The 22419-nt window shown below is 34.4% G+C and overlaps 1 long non-coding RNA gene and 1 pseudogene across 1 annotated transcript in view; one reads left to right on the forward strand and one right to left on the reverse strand.

Annotated features, from left to right (window-relative positions):
* The window catches only part of LOC132013175 (uncharacterized), a 1013735-nt gene extending 993960 nt beyond the window's left edge, over window positions 1–19775 (forward strand). The window contains exon 3 of the long non-coding RNA XR_009402902.1: window positions 19737–19775. This is a non-coding gene — a long non-coding RNA (uncharacterized LOC132013175). The remainder of the gene's footprint in view (window positions 1–19736) is intronic.
* On the reverse strand, window positions 7175–7844 carry LOC132013174 (cleavage and polyadenylation specificity factor subunit 5-like; annotated as a pseudogene).
* Window positions 19776–22419: the final 2644 nt, after the last annotated feature.

The following is a 22419-nucleotide window of genomic DNA, read 5'->3' on the forward strand; positions in this document are numbered from 1 at the left end:
TCTAAGGAACTATTGGCGAAGCAGTCTTGAGAATTGGGTGTTGTGTGTGTGTGTGTGTTTGCGCACACACGCGCCTAGAAGATGGAGTTTACTGGGATATGTGGGGATATATATGTGGGGCTCAGTGAGATGGATTGAGATGGGAATAAAGAATATGTTTGGAAATAAAGCTTGCCATTCTTCTGAGTAGGAGGATGGGAGCAAAAAATCCTCATAAGGGTTGAGGGTGCAAGGAAACATTTATTTGGTGACTTGAGTGACTTTGGTGACTGTGATTTGAGTGAGCTTGATATTCTCAAGCTACCACTTTCTTTTTTGTTTGTTTTCAAAAATCATTTAAGTGCCCGAAGTGTGAGAGAGTCAGGCATCTTATTTGGCCCATAAATGAGTACTGCTGAGGCATTTTGTGGATGGCACTGGAGCACATGCAAATTATTTTTCTCTCAGTAAGTTTTTTTTTTTCTTTTTTAGTTTTTACTTAGAGAAGATTAATAAAATCTATTTATTAAAAATAAAACACTTTGAGATCCTACAAAGCTGTGCTTTTTTTTTTTTAATTTTATTTATTTATTTGACAGACAGAGATCAGAAGTAGGCAGAGAGAGAGAGAGGAAGAAGCAGGCTCGCTGCTGAGCAGAGAGCCCGATGCGGGGCTCGATCCCAGGACCTGGGATCATGACCCGAGCCAAAGGCAGAGGCTTTAACCCACTGAGCCACCCACGGGCCCCTGTGCTGTCTTTTTTATAGCACTTAGCATTGACTTTTTTAAACAAAAGAAAGATTACATTATTATTATTATTTTATTTTATTTTATTTTTTTCCTAAAACCAAAGGCATTTCTAGGATTACATTCACTGATCTGTCCTGGTTTGATAAAAGAAATCACATTAAAATACTCTGGACAGTTATTGTGTCACAAATAAATATGCCATATCTTCTCCAATTATTTTGTTTACTGTGATGCTGGCTCATTTCCATAAGTTGTATCTTATACTGATATTTTGGAGTTAATATCCCTGAAAACATTAGTGATGAAACAGTGTAACAAAATATCTCACTAATAGTATAGGCTCACCCTCTTTCATAACTATGGATAATACTTCATTGCAAGACTAGTTTTTAAAGATAGTGAGTTCTCAAGAGACATCACAAATTTTGATGTCATTGAATATAACCTATATGCTTATTATTTAATTTGACTTTATAGATCACAAGTGATGAGCTATGTTGAATGCTCTACATTTTCCAATAATATCTTCTTTTAATCTTAAATATTGTTTACTTACTAAACTGCTTCAAGTGCTCTTTTATTATATTTTATAGCATCTTATTTTTGGAAACCAAACAAGTGTGTCTAATCTGACAGGACACCTTAAAATACAGTTTTTACAAACTAGTAAATAGAAGTAATTGATTTCTGAGTTGAAGATGAGTCAGGTCTAAGCCCATCATTATTAAGCTACTTCAAAGGAAGCCCATAGTAATGAGAGAGAATCGCCAATTATAGTACATCATTCAGTATCGCACCTATCACTCTTTCGTTCTTTCTTCCTTTTTTTAAAATAACATTTAATGTATTGTTTGTTTCAGGGGGTACAGGTCTGTGATTCATCAGTCTTACACAATTCACAGTGCTCACCATAACACATACCCTCCCCAATGTCTATCATCCAGCCACCCATGCCTCTCACCAACCCCTTCACTCCGCCAACCCTCAGTTTGTTTCCTGAGATTAAGAGTCTCTTATGGTTTGTCTCCCTCTCTGGTTTCATCCCATTTCATTTTTTTCCTCTCTTCCCTGTGATCTTCTGCCTTGTTTCTCAATACAAGTAATATTTATCTGCACTGAGTGATTTCAGTTACATGACACAGAGTTGAGTTCTTTTGCTAGTCTAACTTGGCAATTTATGTTCCAGAAAGACACATGGTGTAGTGAAAGAAGATGATTTAGTAAGACAAGACATTTTTTCCTCTCTGTATTTTTTGCTACATAAGAGCCTTGTCCATTTGACATTTGCTGCTTTTGCTTTATGATTTTATCCTATGTTCTCTTCTTCCCATGCCATCTTTATCAAACTACTAAAACACATTTCACTAAATACCCCAGATGGGGCAAGGGTATACTTGGCTCCTGAACAGAAACTATGAAAAGTGCCAACCCTCTATTCCTTTTATAGCCCCCCATTTTGAACATATTGTATAATTCTACTTTTGCCCATAAATGTATTATTACAATTATTTATATTTTTTTTCTGAAATTCCCAATCCCACATTTGAGTTATATCCAATGCATGGTAGAACAGTAGGTACTAAAAATATATCTGCTGAATGATGAATATTTGTTTATACTTTTGGCATATCAGAAGAGGGTACTTTTATTTTAGCATAGAAAATATATACACTATATACATTATGTGTATATGGAAAGCACATAGAGGGAAAATAAGCTCAAACTTAGTCTTTTGCTTTTAGCATGCTATGAGTTAGTCATACAGTGTAGATAGAATCTCAGTAGAGAAGAGAGAATGCACATATGTTGCTTAATAGTCCTAACTGCTTGAAAGATGAAAGGGATGCTGACCATAGAGTAACTCCAACAACTCAGTTTTGATTACTTATAAAACTGTTAGATATTTCAACTTTGATTAATGTAAGGCACGTGCTTTGCAGACACTCTCCCATTGAGAACACCTAGAACACATGAAAGAATTATCAGTGTTGTAAAATATCACCTAGCCAAAGTCCAAACGATGGACATAAAAGAGGAACCAGAACAGAAAGCTTAACAGACAAGAGGATGAATACTTTCGACAGCTTTGCAGGAGTGGGAGTATAAAAATTACAGCATAGGGCTTGAAGGGGTGAGAAAGGAGATGGATTTTAGTTTGGGACCATGAAATACTGCAACTAGAAATAAAAATGAACCAAAACTAGACTGTCATTTGTCTACTTAGAAGGAAAATAAGGAGTCATAGAAAATGATTGCACTGTAGTATCTTAGATTAGATCCTGAAACTGAAAAAGGCATTAGTGGAAAATCTGGAGAAATTGAAATAAAACCTGTAATTTAGTTAAAAGTATTATGACAATATTAAATTCTTAATTTTAAAATTGTATCTGGTTCTAAAAGATGCCATTATTTTATTAACTTGGCCATACGAAATTCTCTGTGCTAACATCGCAATTGCTAAACAAAATATAGTCTGTGTAACTATGTTAATATTAAGCACAGTGAATCAACAGCAAAAAAGAAATACTATAAAGGGAATATTTCATAGTAATATATGATTCTATTCTCTAGAAAAAATAACATTTCTCAGTTTGAATGCACATACTAATGTTGTCTGATGATATATTACAAAGGAAAAAATTGAGAGATGTGCAAGGTAAACTAGAACAACAAATTATATCTACTAAATGTAGAAAGAAAGGCACAATTATAAGAAGAATATGGGGTAATAAAGTGAAAATGTAAAACAGAATCAGCAAACAAATTGTTTCTGTGAAATGTATCATACTATTTATAAAAATTCAAACCAATATGACAATAAAATAAAATAGTAAGCACAAATAACCATGCCAAAAATTGAAAAATGGGTATAAATACAGAATCTAGAGTTATTGAAAAAAATAGAGGATATTATTAATATCTCCATAATAACATACATGAAAATGTAGAGAAAATGGAAAGATCCCTAAAGATAAAAACTTACCAAGGGCTGACACAAAGTGAATGAAAAAAATCGAAGAGTCTTATTGTTATTAAATGATTTCAAATACATAATAATAACTATCTACAATTATTAACCAGCTACAATTAACACCCATCATAAACTCGATTCCAGAGTAGGAAAAGAACATTATATAAAGGGAAATTATGGTCTCAGTTGCAGATATTTAATCCAAGATTACAAATAAAAATAAAATGAATACAGCATCTTAAAGGGACAAAACCTCCCATTTCAGTCATAAAAAATTAAAAATGGAAAACTTACAAGAAAATGTCTAAATCTGCTGAATAACAACAAATATTTCTAGAGCAAAATATCATATTTAAAAGTAAAATATTGCAAACTCTTCTTTTGAGATAGATAACAAGGAAAATGTGTCAACTTTTAACATTTCTAATTCACAGATCTTAGCCATTATAATATAAAAGGGCAGAATTAATTTTTTGAAACATTTGAAATATATTTTTGAAGCAATATTTCCCTTTTCAGTCTTGCAGAACCTTAAAACTCACCCATGATTGTGTGATATATGTTTTCCTCTCCTTTAAACTGGTAGGATTTTGCAGGTAACCATAACCAATAGAATATGGTGAAGGGGTATTTTATGAATCCCAACACTATGTCAGAAAAAAAGCCATTGCTTTTTTTTTTCTGTTGTTTGTATGCTCAGTCATGGAGAAGGCGACATGAAGAGGAAGTGGTACTTCTAAATTATACTCCATCTGTTTGCAGCTGAGTACCAGCACCAAGCTTCTAGGTATCAGTGAGGCGCTTTGAAAACGGGTCCTTGGGTTACCACATACTAGGAACTGCCCCAGCTTGGTACGCATTGATAAAAGAAACAGCACCTGATAAAATTTAAGATATCTGGGCTAAAGCAAAATATTGTTTTAATCTATTAATTTTTGTGTAGCTTTTTATGCAACAGTGAATAACTGATATGACAAGGATTAAAATTCATGAATATTGGAGACATTCTAATAGGTCCTTTTTAAACTTTATCTGAGATGATAATAATTGACTTCAAAATTCTATCTGTAAAATGCTCAAATTATAATCAGGCAGTTTTAAAAAAACTTCTAAAAGTTTTTTTTTTTCCTTTGTATTTACCACATTATAGTAAGTATGCTTATCTATTTATTTAAAAAATGTAAGTCACAGAAGACATAGACATTCACAGCCACATTTGTGACCCTACTGAGGTCTAGACAAATTGAAGAATATAAAAGTGGGAGAAATAATGATATATTGCTGACCGTAAAGCCCCTGGATATGTGGAAACAGAGCTTTGTTACCATTAATAGCCTGGGGCAAATCAAATTGAAATCCCATAATAAATCTCTGCAAAGTATGTTTTCATTGCTAACCCTACAACCCAGTAATTCCCAACATTCTGACTGTGATAGATCACTCTTATGATTGCCAGCTTTGAATCCTAGCCTTTCAGGGATATTGAATTACTTATTCAGTGATGTTTTGAAAAGACCCTTTCTGTCTCAATACAGTTATCATGATATTATTTTAAAATTATTTTTTGAATGAATTAAATGAGATTTATATTAGGAACAATGTAGGGCAATGAAATAAGCAAGTTTGATGTCAAATAAGGCTAAATTTAAATTCCTGATTTTCAGAGTACCTGGATGGCTCAATCATGATCCCAAGATCCTGGGATTGAGCCTTGGGTCAGGGTGCCCACTCAGTGGGGGACTCTGCTTCTTCCTCTCACTTTGTCTCTGACCCTGCTCTTGCTCCTCTCAAATAAATAAAATCTTAAAAACAAAACAAAACAAAATAAAAGACAAAACAGGGGTGCCTGGGTGGCTCGGAGGATAAACCTCTGCTCAGGTCATGATCCCAGGGTCTGTCCTGGGATTAAGCCCCGCATAGGCTCTCCACCCCCCCGCCCCCTTGCCTGTCTCTCTGCCTACTTGTGATCTGTCAAATAAATAAATAAAATCTTTAAAACAAAAACAAAAGTCTGATTCTCAAGGTATGTTACTTTAATACTATTATTATACTTGGAGCCTGGACAAAGTTTGAGTTAATCATTCTTCTTGCTTCACGGGGACATATTATTAGTTTATGCAGAATCCCATGTTATTACCCTTACTGATACATTTTGTTTTCTTTTTCCCCACTCTCCACTCTCACCCTACCATCCTGTCTATAGGAAATAGTTTTAGGCCGTGGGATATGGACTTTTGGGTTTGTATGTAGCTTTTAAAAACATGTGCTTTTGAAGATATATTTATTGTTAATTTATACAAATTTATACAGATTTACATAGTGAGTACTCACCTTAGGTTTTATTTTGTTTCCAAATGTTTCCACTAAGCACTATTTTTAGGTTCTGTATAGCCTAGTTTATTGCTTTTAACTCTATTCCATGGTGTATATCTATCTCATATTTACCCATTCAAAATTTAGATTGTCTCCAATAATCTGATACAATATAATTCAGTTATTGATATAATGAGCATCTTCACATATGTTGCATCATCCTTAATGAGAATTCCTATATGATGATTTCTCTGAAATACAAACTCAGGAGTTGTTCTTAGATCCCGTGATGTGTGCAAATTCAGTTTGATGAAATGCTGTCAGAATGGCCTCAAGAATGGATTTTTAAACTAACTTTCCCACTATTATAATTGAAGAAACCTATTTCTCACATTTCCACCAATATTTGCCCTTATAGTACTGAAATATAAAAATATAATCCAAAAGCTGCATTTTACTTCTAATCTCCTAAACTATACCCTTAGAAGGCAAATACTGTGAGTTAATCATTACCACAGGAAATAATTTTAATACATTTTAGAAATATTTCTAACCTCCCAACCTGAAAGAATATATCATTAGGTTACCCAAGTCCACACATTAAGATTAATCACTTATTTTGTGTTTTTTAGGAGTTTTTCATTTACAAGTATAAGAATATAGGACTCACATTGACTTTAAGAATATGCAAAAATTATTGCAGAGTTAGGATGACGTACAGAAGGTTTGATCTGATGATTCACTCCTATCGTTAGAGACCTATTTTGTTTGTCTTTCTTTTCTTAGAGAATTTTACAAGTTACAATTTCTTCTTTTCTTAGAGAATTTTACAAGTTAAATGTGAAATTTAAGAAAATACAAATAAGTCCATGTTCTTTAATGTTGTACAAAAAAGTATGAGTAGAGCCAAAAGTAAATTAAAAATTATCATCACATTTGTTTACACCACTATCTAGTTCTTCATATCAACTTTATTATTCAAATAACAGAAGAAAGTAGGTTGCAATTTAGGGATTGAGAAAGAGATAAAAATTAAAAAAAAAAAACCACACACACAAAACAAAACAAAACAAATGACAACCTTTCCTACCATGTTTATTCTACATCATTTATCTGTGCTCACAGAGATGACTTCTTTTACTTCTCCACTGTACAACAATTCAGTTGTCCATAAAATTGAACCTGCTCAGAAGCTGAGGGAGCCTGAAACTAGATGGGCCTAAATCCTGGTGCATTATCATATAATTTTAACAACAATTTTAACAGCTACCAGCTTGTAATTTTTAGGTCTGTGTACAAGGCTCTCCCTTGAATTTGAACCAAAAACAACTTAATGTTCATTGGGTTTTGTAATATGTGCAGGAATATATGGATAATGAGGAGATTCAAATTTTGGTCTCCACCAGTTACCAAAGCAGTTATCAGTGATCTAGTCCTTCAGGGCTCCATCTTGATGATTTTTGTCATTAAGTACTTTAGCCCTTCAACTTCATCTCCTCCAGCTTGAGTTCACCACCAGGTAATTTGAAGAAAGTTGTTCTTAGCTTTAGCAGTAACACATGAGATAGCCATGTACAAGCAGAATCCCTTCTGTAGTCCTTCTCATTCCAATTTTATCAAATTCCTCCCTCATGCACTGAAATCTGGGTGCAGCAGAGCTGTCCTTCTCTTAGAAATACTCCTTGTACCAAAAGCATAATCGGTAAGAGCGTAAAGGTTGATGGTTTCCTCCAGGGTGAGGGGCTTGATCTCCTGGATGTACTTGTCGCCAGACTGATTGACCCCCTGAGGTCAGCTGGTTTGTGAGTGAATGGGTAGTGCTATGGACATGCTGGACATGCTGGCTAGTTCCAGTACTAACAGCAAGAGGAAATGGGGCAGGCAGGGAGACTCACCCTGTGTCAGCAATGGTTATTTGTGTCCCCCTCAGCACATGCCACCTGCCATTAACATGAGAGCACAAGAGTTCAGTTTTTTTTTTTATTATTGTTTTTTCTCAAACTTATAAAATGGCTTCCAGAAATTTCCAGGCTCTATAGACTTCCAGCTTTCTATCATACAGAAAGATAAAGTGTCTCCCAGAAACATTTGAAGAGTGGGAAATTATGTTTCAGTATGCAAAAATACATTTTATAGATTTTATTCATTTGCTTGAATTAAGCTTCTTATATCAATCACCCTAAACTAAGCCAACTAGGGACTAATCCTGAAGTTGGTACTGGTGTCTACTTTTCTACTTTTCTAAAGTATATGAACTGTGTAAGAGTGGTAAATACAGAATTGACAATCAAGGTAAAACTACAGAAAAGAAGGGTAAATAGATGTGGAGAGCAGAAAGAGCAAACCTGTTCATAAACTAGAAAAACTATGTGCCCTGACACAATTAAAACAATTTAATCTAGAGGGCATCTGGGTGGCTCAGAGGGTTAAAGCCTCTGCCTTCGGCTCAGGTCATGATCCCAGCATCCTGGGATCGAGCCCCGCATCGGGCTCTCTGCTCAGCGGGGAGCCTGCTTCCTCCTCTCTCTCTGCCTGCCTCTCTGCCTACTTGTGATCTCTCTCTGTCAAATAAATAAATAAATAAAATCTTTAAAAAAATTAATTTAATCTATTATAAGCAAGTAACATTTTCATAAAATGTAGACTAATCTTTAAAAATTTTAGTTTTACTAATATTTTCACTATAATAATTATTAAAAATTAAATGTGTGTTTTATCAAGTTATATGATTTTGAGATTCATAGAGGTTATTGTTTTGCCTCTTAAACATCTTACATATCTATGCTCATGTAAACATGTTTCATAATATCAACAGATTTTGTGATAACAGTTTATTAAAACAGTTTCAGAATTTCACAAAATAAACATTTATCATTCTGTAATACTCTCTTGTTTTCATGAAATGATATTTTGTGAACTTTTCTCCATGTTAGTACCTAGAGATTTAAGTCATTAATTTTAAAAGATGTATAATTGTATTTTTGCCTCAAGGGCTGAAATAATACATTTTAGCAGGAGCATGGGCTAAAAGCAAGTATTTTTTTAAAAAAGTTGGCAGTAGGAGAGGGGGCAAAGAATGATCACCCTTTATAGCTTCCAAGAAATTAGTAAATCCCCAAGTCCCAGAAAGTGCCTATCAATGATCTCAATTGCAGATTATGAACAAAAGCTCACGTGGAACTTTCTTCATGCTTCACATCTGTTCAGCTGTTTATTTCTTGCAACAGAGATTTCCCCCTCTCTTTTTCTAAAATATTACACAAGTGCTTTTCATTGTGGAATCGAAATGAGAACCCTGTTCATAAGGCTGTATGGGAAATACAATCCATTCCTGGGATATAATTAAAAGTTGACAAGGTTGGAGATAAAGATGAGTATCTCTAGAGAATAAACAGTGCAATGTGTTCTATGTAATAGTAGCATAATTTATCCACCTATTCCTGTACTGATGGACATTCAGATTACCAGTTTTTTTTAAGTTAACGTTGTACTTAAAATAAGCATTAATTTACATATCATTAATTTAATTAGGCCCAATGATCTTACTTTTCTGCTCCAATATGTATTTCACACAACACAGAGATTTAAAATAGGTATGTTATTAAGTAAACCTTACTGTACAGTATAATTAGTCACTAATTTTTGAATCACCTTCTTTAGACTGAAATAAATTAGCACATATTAAAACTATGCACTAGAATACCATATTTATTTCACATGAAGTTATATTTTTTCCAAAGGAAACACTTTACATTTTTAATAATATATATAGAAATATTAAAAAGAGTGCATATTCCTTTCTCTATTACATAATATTGGAGTAATTTAATATCCTGTTTTAATAAATTGGTTCTGGCTGATCACTTTTTTGACCTTCATTTTTTGCAACAGCTCAGGAGTCTGTCTATTCTTTTGATCACTGTAAATTGTCACGTTTCTTGTTATTGCTGGGTCTACCTCTGGGAAACTCTATTCTCTGCATACTCCATTCACTTACTCTTCAAATTTCCTACTTTAAATTTTCCAGAAAGCCATACAAAAATTTTATATTATACAAAGTATATGGCATTCTGATTGCAAACAGTTTAATAGCAAAATATAGAGACACTTTTTTTTTTCCTCCAGGGTTTAGAGGACTGATCACCCTAGGGAACATGCAGGTTGCTATTATTTACATAGAGCAGATTAGCAGTAATATAATGCTGGTTTCCTAAATAAAAACAAAACACATTATCTTTTTAAATAAAAAAACAGAACACATAATCTTATTCTAAACTATGGAAAAGTTCTAGAACTCAAGTGAAAACCTGCAAAGTTGATTTATTTTGTTGCCATTATGTTCTTATTTTTAGACATGAGTGTTTTGACATAGCTCTCAAACTTTAAAATGATACCATCTAGCAAAAGAAGTGAAAGTGCATCCCCAGCGTGTTTGCTTTTATTAAGTAAAATAGTATAAAAGTGTTCATTCTCTTATTTGCAAACAACAATGACAACTTTGGTAACAGGATAAAATAGTTTTGAAAATTCTACAAATTCTTCAATGTACACGTTTTACATTCATAGTTTACTCAAATCACCAGAGGTTAATATTCTATGAGTATTGTATTAATGAAAGAGTGTGGCATACAGACTCAGGAGGCCTGGATTGCATTCCGGTTCTCCCATTCAAAAGTTATGATTTTATCATTAAACTTTTATAACATTTATTTTGTCTTGTCACTTCAGAAATGTGAATAATACATGCAAAGTGTTGTGAAAATAAAATGAGATATTGCTAGTGAAAAATGTGTATGGACTAAAATGGACTAGGTCATTTATATGCTCTAGACATGTTTCATAAAATCCATAGTATATTTTTTGATAATAGTCTAAATTCAAGACAACTTTTAGAATAAGATGCTGTAAGTGATGCTTGATATTAAATAGATTAAAAGATAACCTAGGAGTAAATCATAGAAAATGGCAGGGTGGCAATTTCCTAGTGTTATTTTTTCCACTGTAGCAACCATTAAACCAGAAAAAAAAACTGTGAGAGTTGACTTTTTTGGGAATCTAGAACTTGATCACATACTTATAGCAATGAAGAAATCACCCAGTGAAGGGAGAGGCTGCTGAACTTTGATTTAAGGATCCCCTGTGATCCCCCTGAATTTAATTTCTTAGAATTTAGTTTCTTAAATTCTGCATACAGTGAGATCATGTGATAACTGTCTTTCTCTGACTGACTTATTTCACTTAGCATAATACCCTCTAGTTCCATCCACGTCATTGCAAATGGCAAGATTTCATCTTTTGATGGCTGTATAATATTCCATCAAGTCTGTCTTTCTATATCTATCTATCTATCTATCTATCTATATCATATCTTCTTTATCCGTTCATCTGTTGATGCACATCTCGTTTTTTTCCATAGTTTGGCTATTGTGGACACTGCTGCTGTAAACATTGTGGTGCACATGACCTTTTGGATCACTGTATTTCTATCTTTGGGGTAAATACCAGTAGTGCAATTGCTGGGTCATAGGGTAGCTCTATTTTCAACTTTTCGAGGAACCTCCATACTGTTTGCAGTGGATGGCTGTTTTTCATGAAACACAGAAGCTGTAAGGCAGTCATATGATCTGTTTCAAATGCTGAAAGGAAAAAAAAAATCTGTCAACCAAGAGTCTGTATTTGGCAACACTATTCTTCAAGAATGAAGAAGAAATTCCCAGATAAACAAAAGCTACAGGTTTCTATTACTAATAGACCTGCTCTAAAAAAATGCTAAAGGAATTCCTTCAGACTGAAATGAAGTAAAACTACTATACAATAAGTCAAAGCAAATGAAGAATACTATAAAGATAACTATACAGGCAAAAAAAATGCTTTAATTGTTATAGTTTTCATCTGTAATTTGTTTTTTTCTATATGATTTAAAAGGCAGATGCATAAAACAATAATTCTAAATCTGTACTAACTGGCACAATGTATAAAGATGTGATCAGTGACAATACAAAAACAAAGGGGGAGGAAGAGAGAGCTCTAAGAGTATTTGTATAGTATTGAACTAGTTGGAATTATACAAACTAGGTTGTTATGCATCTAAGAGAATTGTAATTCCCATGGTAACCACCAATTAGTTAGGTAAACAACTAAACAGACATACAGAGAAGAAAGAAAAATATGTATTACAAAAGTAACCAATTTAATACAAAAAAAGGACTAATAAAACTGAGGAATTAAAACATTAGACACAGAAAACAAATAGCTTAAAGACATGAGTATGTCCATTTTTAGTCATTCTCTAAAATGTAAATGGATTAACAGTTAAAAGACAGAGATTGGCAGACTGAAAAAGAAAACTATACCAATATCCTTTACAGTGATAGTAATATAAAAATTCTCAACAAAATACTAGTAATGTGAATTCAGCAGCATATAAAATGGACTATAATGATGACCAAGTGGGCTTTATACAAGGAATGCAAGGATGGTCCATCATACAAAAATCAGTCTGTGTATTACACCACATTAATGTTATACAAGAAAAAAAGCCTGCATAATAATCTTAAATGAAGCATAGAAATATTGTCACATTTACTATGATAAAAACACTCAAAAGACTATGATTAGAAAGAATCTTTTTCTACATGTTAAAGGTCCACAACTAACATCATACTTAATGATGAATGACTGAAAGCTTTTCCTCTAAAATAAGGAATAAAACTAAGGTATCTGCTTTCATCACTTCTCTCTGACATAGTTATCTGAGGTGCTTGCCAGAACAATTAGGCAAGAAATATAAATAAAAGACATCCAAATTGGAAGGAAGTAAAATTGTTTCTGTTCGTAGATGATATGATCTTATATGTAGAAAACTCTAAAGAATCCACAAAATACCATTACACCTGATTTTAAAATTTGGGAAATTTGATGAGTGAAAAATCTATTTGCAAAAATTATCTGTATTTCTATATACTAGCAACAAACAATCTGAAAAGGAAATAAAATAATTTCATTTTCAATAATATCAAAAAGAATAAAATACTTAGGAATAAATGTAAACAATTAGGTGTAAGACTTGTACATTGAAAACTACAAAACATTGCTGAAAGAAATGAATGAAGATTTAAATAAATAAAAACACATCTTATTCATATATACAGGACTTACTATTGTCAAGATTGCATTTCTACAAAAATATAGAATCAGTGCAGTATCTATCAAAATGTCAGTGGTGTTTGGATAAAAATCGAAAAACCCACATAAATTTATTATTAAGTTTTAAGAGACCTTGAGTAGTCGAAGCAATCTTGAATAACAAAGCTAAGCTCATACTTCACAATTTCAAGCTTACAAAGCTGTAGTAAACAAAATAATGTGGTACTGACAAAGTATGTATGTGTGTATATATATATGTAAAACCTTACATATATATGTAAAATTTTACAGGTGAGATTCACACGACACCAGCGATATAGGCACAAGGCAAGGTTTATTAAAGGTGCTCTCAGGCAAGGTTCCACGACTCTGGAGAGGAGATTCAGGGAGGTCCCACAGGGAGGGGGTCGAATGGGTCTTTTATTTGGGTTAAGACAGGCATAGGTTCACAGCCATATAAGGTAAGGTATTTGGGGCATGGGTTCACAACTATATATGGTAAGGTATTTGGTGGTTGGAGGGTAGGGGAGTCCTGATGTTCCTGTTTCTTGCATAGGTATGGGTTTACTTATGGTGACCTATCCTCAGCATATGTCCTTCTGGCGGGAGAGTCATGGGTAGAGGAAGAGGGCTGCCTGGAAGATGGTGGCCCAGCAGCCATATATTGTTCCTCCTGCATTCCCGGAAGCGCCAACCCATATATATATAATATATATATATTTATATGTATGTATACACACACACACACCATTGGAGTAAAATTGACACCCCAGAAACAAACAAACAAACATATATATATATACACACACATATATATATGTAGTCAATTAACATAAGGCAAAGATGCCATAATCTTTCAGAATCTCAGAGTATAGTGTCTTCAACAACAGGTATTAGAAAAACTGAATATGTCTATGCAAATAAAATGAAGATCTCATACCATATATAAAAATAAACTAAAATGGATCAAAGGACCTAAATATAAAGCTGAAACTACAAACTTTTAGAAGAAAACATAGGGCTAAATCTTTATTACTTTGGACTTGGCAATGACTATCTAAACAATGGACCTAAAAGCATAGGCCAGTAGTGGTAGTATCAACAGAGCAAGAATACAACCCACATAACAAGAAACAGTTTTTGCATATTTATGAGATAAGGTTTTACTATCCAGAATATGTAAAGAACTCATACAGGTCAACAACAATAAGAAAAATAAACACTATTATAAAATAGGCAAAGAACCAAGCAGACATTATTCAAAGAATATATGAAAATGACCAATAAGCATATAAGAAGATGCTTAGCATCATCAGTCATGAGGGAAATGTAAATCAAAACCACAATGAGATTTCATTTCATACCTATTAGGATGGGTATCACACACACACAAAAGTAAAATAGTAAATGTTGGTGAAGATGTGGAGAAATTGGAACCTTTATATATGTGGTAAGAAAGTGAAGTGGTGCAGCTGTGGAAAGGAGTTTGAGAGTTCCTCAAAGCATTAAACATAGAATTTACGATATGACCCAATAATTTCTCTCTTAGGTATATATCCAAAAGAATTAAAATAGGGACTCAAACTGATACTTGCATGCAAACAATCATTGTAGCGTAATTTACAATAGTCAAAACGTAGAAACAACTCCGTTGTCTATCAATTGATGAATAGATAAACAAAATGTGATACATGCTACAACATGGGTGAATCTTGAAAATATTCTGCTAGATGCAATAAGCCAGGCATAAAAGAACAGATATTGTGTAATTCCACAAATGGATAAATTCAAAGGGATGGAAAGTAGGTTATCAGGGGTGGGGTGGAGGGAAGGAAGAGTTACTGCTGAGAGGAGTTATTGTGTACAGATTTTCATTTGGGGTGATGACAAAGTTTTGGAAGAAGATGGTGGTGGCTGTACAGCACTGTAAATGTAATTAATGTCACTATATATTACATTAAAAGATAGCTAAAATGTCTAATTTAAATGTTATATATATTTACCACTATATAAAAATGAATAATCAAAGTTACTCTATTTAAGTTTTAATATGTTTGTTTTCTCAGGTTATTTAAAAATGGAAATGGTTAGGTTTTTTTTCTTTGCATTCCAGTAGTTTCAAAACCATTATTACACTTGATAAGCAGTTTGTAAGACTGCTTTAAAAGAGCACTATTGTGTTTTCATTATCTTTATTTCTAAGATCTCAATTCAGTTTTAATACATCGGTGTGTTGCTGAATGTGAAGGCTGTTTTAGAAATACTTTTTAAAACATAACTTCACTGCCCTTGAAAACGGAAATGTGTTGCCTTGAGTTCTGTAATAACAAGGTAACTTTTCAATTTCAAGAGCCGTAGTATCTCAAGGGTCATTTTTTCCATTTGGTTTCCTACCTTCATATTGTTGATTTGAACAGGGAATTTCCATTGATTTCAAAAGGGCCATGTACAGAGATAGACTATAAAATTGTCCAGAGCCCGTATGGAAGCAGAATCAAGTTTTGAGATGATCTAGAATCTGTTTTTGTGAACTCATTCAATCAGAATATGGTTATAGTAATATGTAACATAAAGTTTATTTTCCCATATGCAAATTTTGCAAAATAATCAAAGTTTTAAAAAAGACAAAAAATTATTTTCTTAAGAGAAAGTCAGATTAAGCCTGACTATTAGGCTATTCTGCTGTGTTCGTATAAGTTTCTGGATTAAAATTAAGATCAGTAAATATCCCTAATTTTTACACCATACCTTTATTTCATTCACTAACCTACTTAGTGCAGTCATTGAGATGCAGAAGTAAATAATTTATGTGGACATACATGGTATAGAACTCAGTTGAACTACAATAAATACAACCTATTATTGTATAATTTTACATTATTTTTATTTACCTTGAATTCTAAAAGTAATTATTATGAATCCCACTGCATGTTGTTTTTCAACAATTTTGTGTATTTTTACTTTAGGGAATAAATTTGAATACATAAGTTGAGTTTATCAAAGTTTCCATGATACAAGATCATGCCATCTTCAAATACAGTTTTACTTCTTCCCTTCTAATCCTGCTGCATTTTATTTTCCCTCACTACATAGGCTAGATTCTTCTATTACAGTATTGTAGTAGAGGTGATGAGAGTGGACATACTTGCATTGTTTCTGAACACAGAAGGAAACCATTCAGTCTTTACCATTAAGGATGATGTTAACTGTAGGTTTTTTTAATGTCCTTTATCAGGATGAAAAAGTATCTTTCCATTTCTAGTTTTATTTTTTTAAGATTTTATTTATTTGAGAGAAAGAGAGCAAAGCAAGAGAGAGCATAAGTGAGTGGGGGAAGGGCAGAGGGGGAGGGAGGAGCAGACTCTCCACTTATTTGGAAGCCTGAAGTGGGGCTCTATCCTAGAACTCTGGGATTACAACCTAAGCCTAAGGCAGACACTTAAACTTAATCGACTGAGCCACCCAGGCACCCGCTATTTCTAGTTTTCTAAAAGTCCTTATCAGGAATGTATATTTACGGATGCTTTTTCTGTGTCTATTGAGTTGAGCATATTTTTGTTTTTTTTTTGTTTTGTTTTCTGTCAGTATAGTGAATTACAATGTAAATAGTAATAATACATAATATATGCTTTATATTTAAAGTATATATAAAATATATGTATTCTTTATGTAATAAGTTTAGATTTAAGTCTTGCTTTTATATGCAATGTGATAATCTCTGCCTCTCAATTTGAGTGTTTTTACCTCTAAATTTAATATAATTATGAATATAAGGTTTGGGTTTAAATGTATTATGTTGCTAATTATCTCATTTGTTCTTTCTTCCCCATTTTCTTTTTTCCAACTTCTTTTGGATTGAGTATTTCTATGGTTCCATTTTATATTATCTATTGAATTTTTGTTGTTGTTGGTTTTTGTTTTTATTTTTGTTTTTTAATTTATTTTTTTTCAGTGTTCCAAAATTCATTGTTTATGCACTACACCCAGTGCTCCATGCAATACGTGCCTTCCATGATACCCACCACCAGGTTCACCCAATCCCCCACCCCCTCCCCTCCAAAACCCTCAGTTTGTTTCTCAGAGTACACAGTCTCCTCAAGCTTCATCTCCTGCTCTGAATTCCTCCAACTCACTTCTTTCCATATCTGAATGTCCTTCATGGTATTCGTTATGCTCCACATGTAAGTGAAACCATATGATAACTGACTTTCTCTGCTTGACTTATTTCATTATTTATTTATTTCACTCTCCTCCAGTCCCATCCATGTAGATACAGAAGTTGGGTATTCATCCTTTCTGAAGGAGGTTTAATTCTCCATTATATGTATAGACCGTATCTTCTTCATCCATTTGTCTGTTGAAGGACATCTTGGCTATTTCCACAGTTTGGCAACTGTGGCCATTGCTGCTATAAACATTGCAGGTACAGATGGCTCTTCTTTTCACTACATCTGTATCTTTGGGGTAAATACCCAGTAGTGCAATTGCAGGGTCATAGGGTAGCTCTATTTTTAAGTTCTTAAGGAATCTCCACACTGTTTTCTTAAGTGGCTGCACCAACTTGTATTCCTACCAACAATGTAAGAGGGTTCCACTTTCTCCACATCCCCTCCAACACATGCTGTTTACTGTCTTGCTAATTTTGGCATTCTAGCTGGTGTAAGGTAGTATCTCAATGTGATTTTGATTTGGATATTATCTGTTGAATCTTAAACAGGAAAATGTCTTGTGGTTTTTAAAAGATCACTCTGGCTATGGGGAGAGGATCGATTATGGACAGCAGGAGTAGACAAAAGGAAGGAAATCAGTTAAATCTTATCCTGAGATGGTTTGGCTGGGGTTAGTGGTTTGTTTATTTACTCGCTTTTTTTTTTTTTTTAATGTGGAAATAGAAGCTCTGTTTAGGTCATATGATATCTGAAGCAATGACAAGGTAGCTCAATCAAATAAGTAATTCTCTATACAAATCTGATGGTAGAACTTAATGGAAAAGTCACTATTAGAGATGGAAACTTGATGTCAGCGTCATACAGAAAACAATGCATTCGTTTTAAACCCATGGGACTGATTATATAACTTTGGGACACAATAAAGAGAAAAGATAGAGTCTCAGACCTTCTGGGCAACTATAAAATTTATATCTGAACAGATAAGGAGACTAAGGAGAAACCAATGAGTAGAAGAAAGAACAGGTGAATATGCTGTCATCGATGACAAAGAAGAGCAGCAGCTTTAGAAAGAAGGAAGTGTTCAGTTGTGAAAAATTTTGCCTAGATGTCAAAATGAAGATAGAGAAGTACCCATGGATAATATACATGAGACCATTGGCAACCTAATAAGATTACTGTCAGTAGAGTCATTCTGACAAATCAGTTTTGAGTAGGATGAGGAAATTGAGAGTTAAAGAAGTGAGTTTAGTGACTACAGATGTTTAAGTCTTTTTTTTTTAATTTTTTAAAATTTTTTATTTTTTATAAACATATATTTTTATCCCCAGGGGTACAGGTCAGTGAATCGCCAGGTTTACACACTTCACAGCACTCACCAAAGCACATACCCTCCCCAGTGTCCATAACCCCACCCCCCTTCTCCCAACCTCCCTCCCCGCAGCAACCCTCAGTTTGTTTTGTGAGATTAAGAGTCACTTATGGTTTGTCTCCCTCCCAATCCCATCTTCTTTCATTTATTCTTCTCCTACCCACTTAAGCCCCCATGTTGCATCACCACTTCCTCATATCAGGGAGATCATATGATAGTTGTCTTTCTCTGCTTGACTTATTTCGCTAAGCATGATATGCTCTAGTTCCATCCACATTGTCGCAAATGGCAAGATTTCATTTCTTTTGATGGCTGCATAGTATTCCATTGTGTGTATATATACCACATCTTCTTGATCCATTCATCTGTTGATGGACATCTAGGTTCTTTCCATAGTTTGGCTATTGTGGACATTGCTGCTATAAACATTCGGGTGCACGTGCCCCTTTGGATCACTACGTATGTATCTTTAGGGTAAATACCCAGTAGCGCAATTGCTGGGTCATAGGGCAGTTCTATTTTCAACATTTTGAGGAACCTCCATGCTGTTTTCCAGAGTGGTTGCACCAGCTTGCATTCCCACCAACAGTGTAGAAGGGTTCCCCTTTCACCGCATCCTCGCCAGCATCTGTCATTTCCTGACTTGTTGATTTTAGCCATTCTGACTGGTGTGAGGTGATATCTCATTGTGGTTTTGATTTGTATTTCCCTGATTCTGAGTGATATGGAGCACTTTTTCATGTGTCTGTTGGCCATCTGGATGTCTTCTTTGCAGAAATGTCTGTTCATGTCCTCTGCCCATTTCTTGATTGGATTATTTGTTCTTTGGGTGTTGAGTTTGATAAGTTCTTTATAGATTCTGGACACTAGTCCTTTATCTGATATGTCGTTTGCAAATATCTTCTCCCATTCTGTCAGTTGTCTTTTGATTTTGTTAACTGTTTCCTTTGCTGTGCAAAAGCTTTTGCTTTTGGTCTTGATGAAATCCCAATAGTTCATTTTTGCCCTTGCTTCCCTTGCCTTTGGCAATGTTCCTAGGAAGATGTTGCTGCGGCTGAGGTCGAAGAGGTTGCTGCCTGAGTTCTCCTGGTTCAAGGTAACCCCGAGCTATGATCTTACTGTCGGCTCTGTCTCTGTAGTTGGTTTTCCTGTTCCAATACCCACAAGCTCTGCGACACTCAGACACCCCTGATCCTTCTGTAACCCTGCGGGACCTGAGGCCACTCTGACCCTGCGTGGGCTTCGCCCCAGTTTAGCCTCTGGAGCGATGTCCCTCAGTGGAACAGACTTTTAAAAGTCCTGATTTTGTGCTCCGTTGCTCCGCCGCTTGCCAGGAGCCGGCCCCTCTCTCCGGGGTCTATCTTTCTGTCGCTTTGGATTCACTTCTTGCCTGTCCTACCTTTCAGAAAGTGGTGGTTTTTCTGTTTCCAGAATTGCTGTTCTTCTTCTCTTCAATCTGCCGATGGATTTGCAGGTGTTTGCAATCTTTAGATAAGCTATCTAGCTGATCTCCTGCTAGCTGAAGTAGTCTCAGCCTGCTACTTCTCTGCCATCTTGACTCCTCCCTCCCAGATGTTTAAGTCTTACAAGAATTTTTCTGTGAAGTTGAACGAAAATAGTGTTGTGTTGAGGATAAGGTGTGGTGAATGGAAATTGCAGCCCTCCTTTGTTTAGTTTTCTTGGTAGTGGGTGAACACAAAAGTATCATTATATTCATGAAAGAGGAATATGTTAATAATTATAAAGAGAAGTGACTATTACAGCAGCAGCTGCCTGAGAGTTACAAATGGATGGGATTCAGGGTACAGGTGGAAGAGCCAGTCTTTAATGAGAGAGGAGCTACCTTGACCACTGTGATTGGAGGAAATGCAAATAGGGACCCAGGTTAGATAAGCATACAGATGTATTGGTAGGAGGAGAAAGGAGTTCATGATTGATTGCTTTGATATTCATGAGGAGGTTTGGGGCAATGTTTTTAGTTCTTGCAGGTGAGGAGTCACCCTGAGTACAACTGGAAGTCTGAGGTGTGAGGAGAAGGTATGAAGCAGTTGCTTTGTAAATGAAGAGAAGGAACATGCTAGCAAAGTGTGGGAGAGTTTTGGGAGTTATTGAGCGCCTATATGAATTGAAAGAGAGATGCAGCATAGCTATGTGGTTTTTCTCAGACATTAGTCAACATTTAACCTGGTACAGGCACCCATATAGTTAATACAATTAGAGACAGGTTTGGAATTTTGCTGCTTTAGATGCAGAGAAGGATAAGAAGGGACAAGGCTTTAAAGGACCTTGTGATGGGTTAATTATATTAATGGTAGAGTCAGTATACTCAAGGCCCCAATGAGGCACATAGTCATTACACCAAGAGACAGATGTCATTCTCTTTGAGTTATTTGATGATGATGATGATGATAATGTGTGTGTGTGTGTATAGTGATGAGAGAACTTTTACATTGATGGCTGAGATTGATAATTAAGTCTAGGGGAAAATACACTATATCAGTAGTCATAGTATTAATAGAAACAAATACAATAAAAATAATACCTCATATTTATTTAACACTTATGTGTGCAAAATATTACACTAAGCCCTTTACCCACTAAATTTCTAAGCTTGTTTACCTTTTATCATTTTCACAAAAATCTCATGATGTATTATTGTTACTCTTGTTTCTTGTTTTTGTTGCTGTTTTTGGTTTTCTTCCTTTTTTTTTAAGATTTTATTTATTCATTTGACAGAAAGAGATCACAAGTAGGCAGAGAGGCAGGCAGAGGGTTGGGGGGAGAGGGAGGCAGGCTCCCTGCTGATCAGAGAGCCTGATGGGGTGTGGGGCTCAATCCCAGGACCCTGTGATCAGGATCTGAGCTGAAGGCAGAAGCTTAACCCACTGAACCACCCAGGAACCTTTGTCTTCCTTTTTATAATAGAAAAACCAAGACTGAAAGAGATTAAATGACTTGTGGAGGATGAAAAAGTCTGAAAAATATGGAGCTTAAATTAGAAAAGACTTTCAATCTGGTACCCATGAATACTTTGCTATTCTCTTGTGGGAGAGCTAGATTGCTGACTGTTGCTCTGTGATTGCCTGGTTTTGTGGCTCTGAGAAAGTCACATTGCTTTGTTTATATTTCTTCAATTGTGTTTAGTAAATGGTATATCACTTTGTGTCTAATTTGATCTTTATTTTTCTAGAAGGTTGTCCTAAAGAATTAGCAACTAGGGGCATTAAAAAAGGATCCATCTAACCACCTTGAAGTATACAGGTGACACTTTAGTTAATGTTTTGTAATTATTACTTAAAATTTTCATTAGATTTCATATTTTACTTTACTTATTGACAGTATAAACCCAGCATTGTAAAGTCAGGATTCTTTTTATCATAAATGTATTTTCCCTCATTTTAATAGTATACTACACCTCGTGTTCTCAACAGGGATAATTTATACAATCAGTACAAATAATGCAGAGCTATGTGAGTTACAGTAACTAAGTTTATACTTAAAATGTTTAGTGATTTTAACATGATTCTAAATAATGCACAATTCATATAGTATTAAATCAGTATAATGTTTATATAACATGGCATTGGTTGTTGCCAAAAGTTCTTGAATTACATATACAGCATGTTATGTAATTTGTAGCATGACACACCAATGCATTAGATTTTCAGTGAAAAATTAATTAGAAGTGCTGAACAGTTGTAGAAGCAAGGCAGGTAGTGAT

Source organism: Mustela nigripes, chromosome 3, assembly GCF_022355385.1.
Source record: "Mustela nigripes isolate SB6536 chromosome 3, MUSNIG.SB6536, whole genome shotgun sequence".
In the NCBI taxonomy this organism is placed as follows: Eukaryota; Metazoa; Chordata; class Mammalia; order Carnivora; family Mustelidae; genus Mustela; species Mustela nigripes.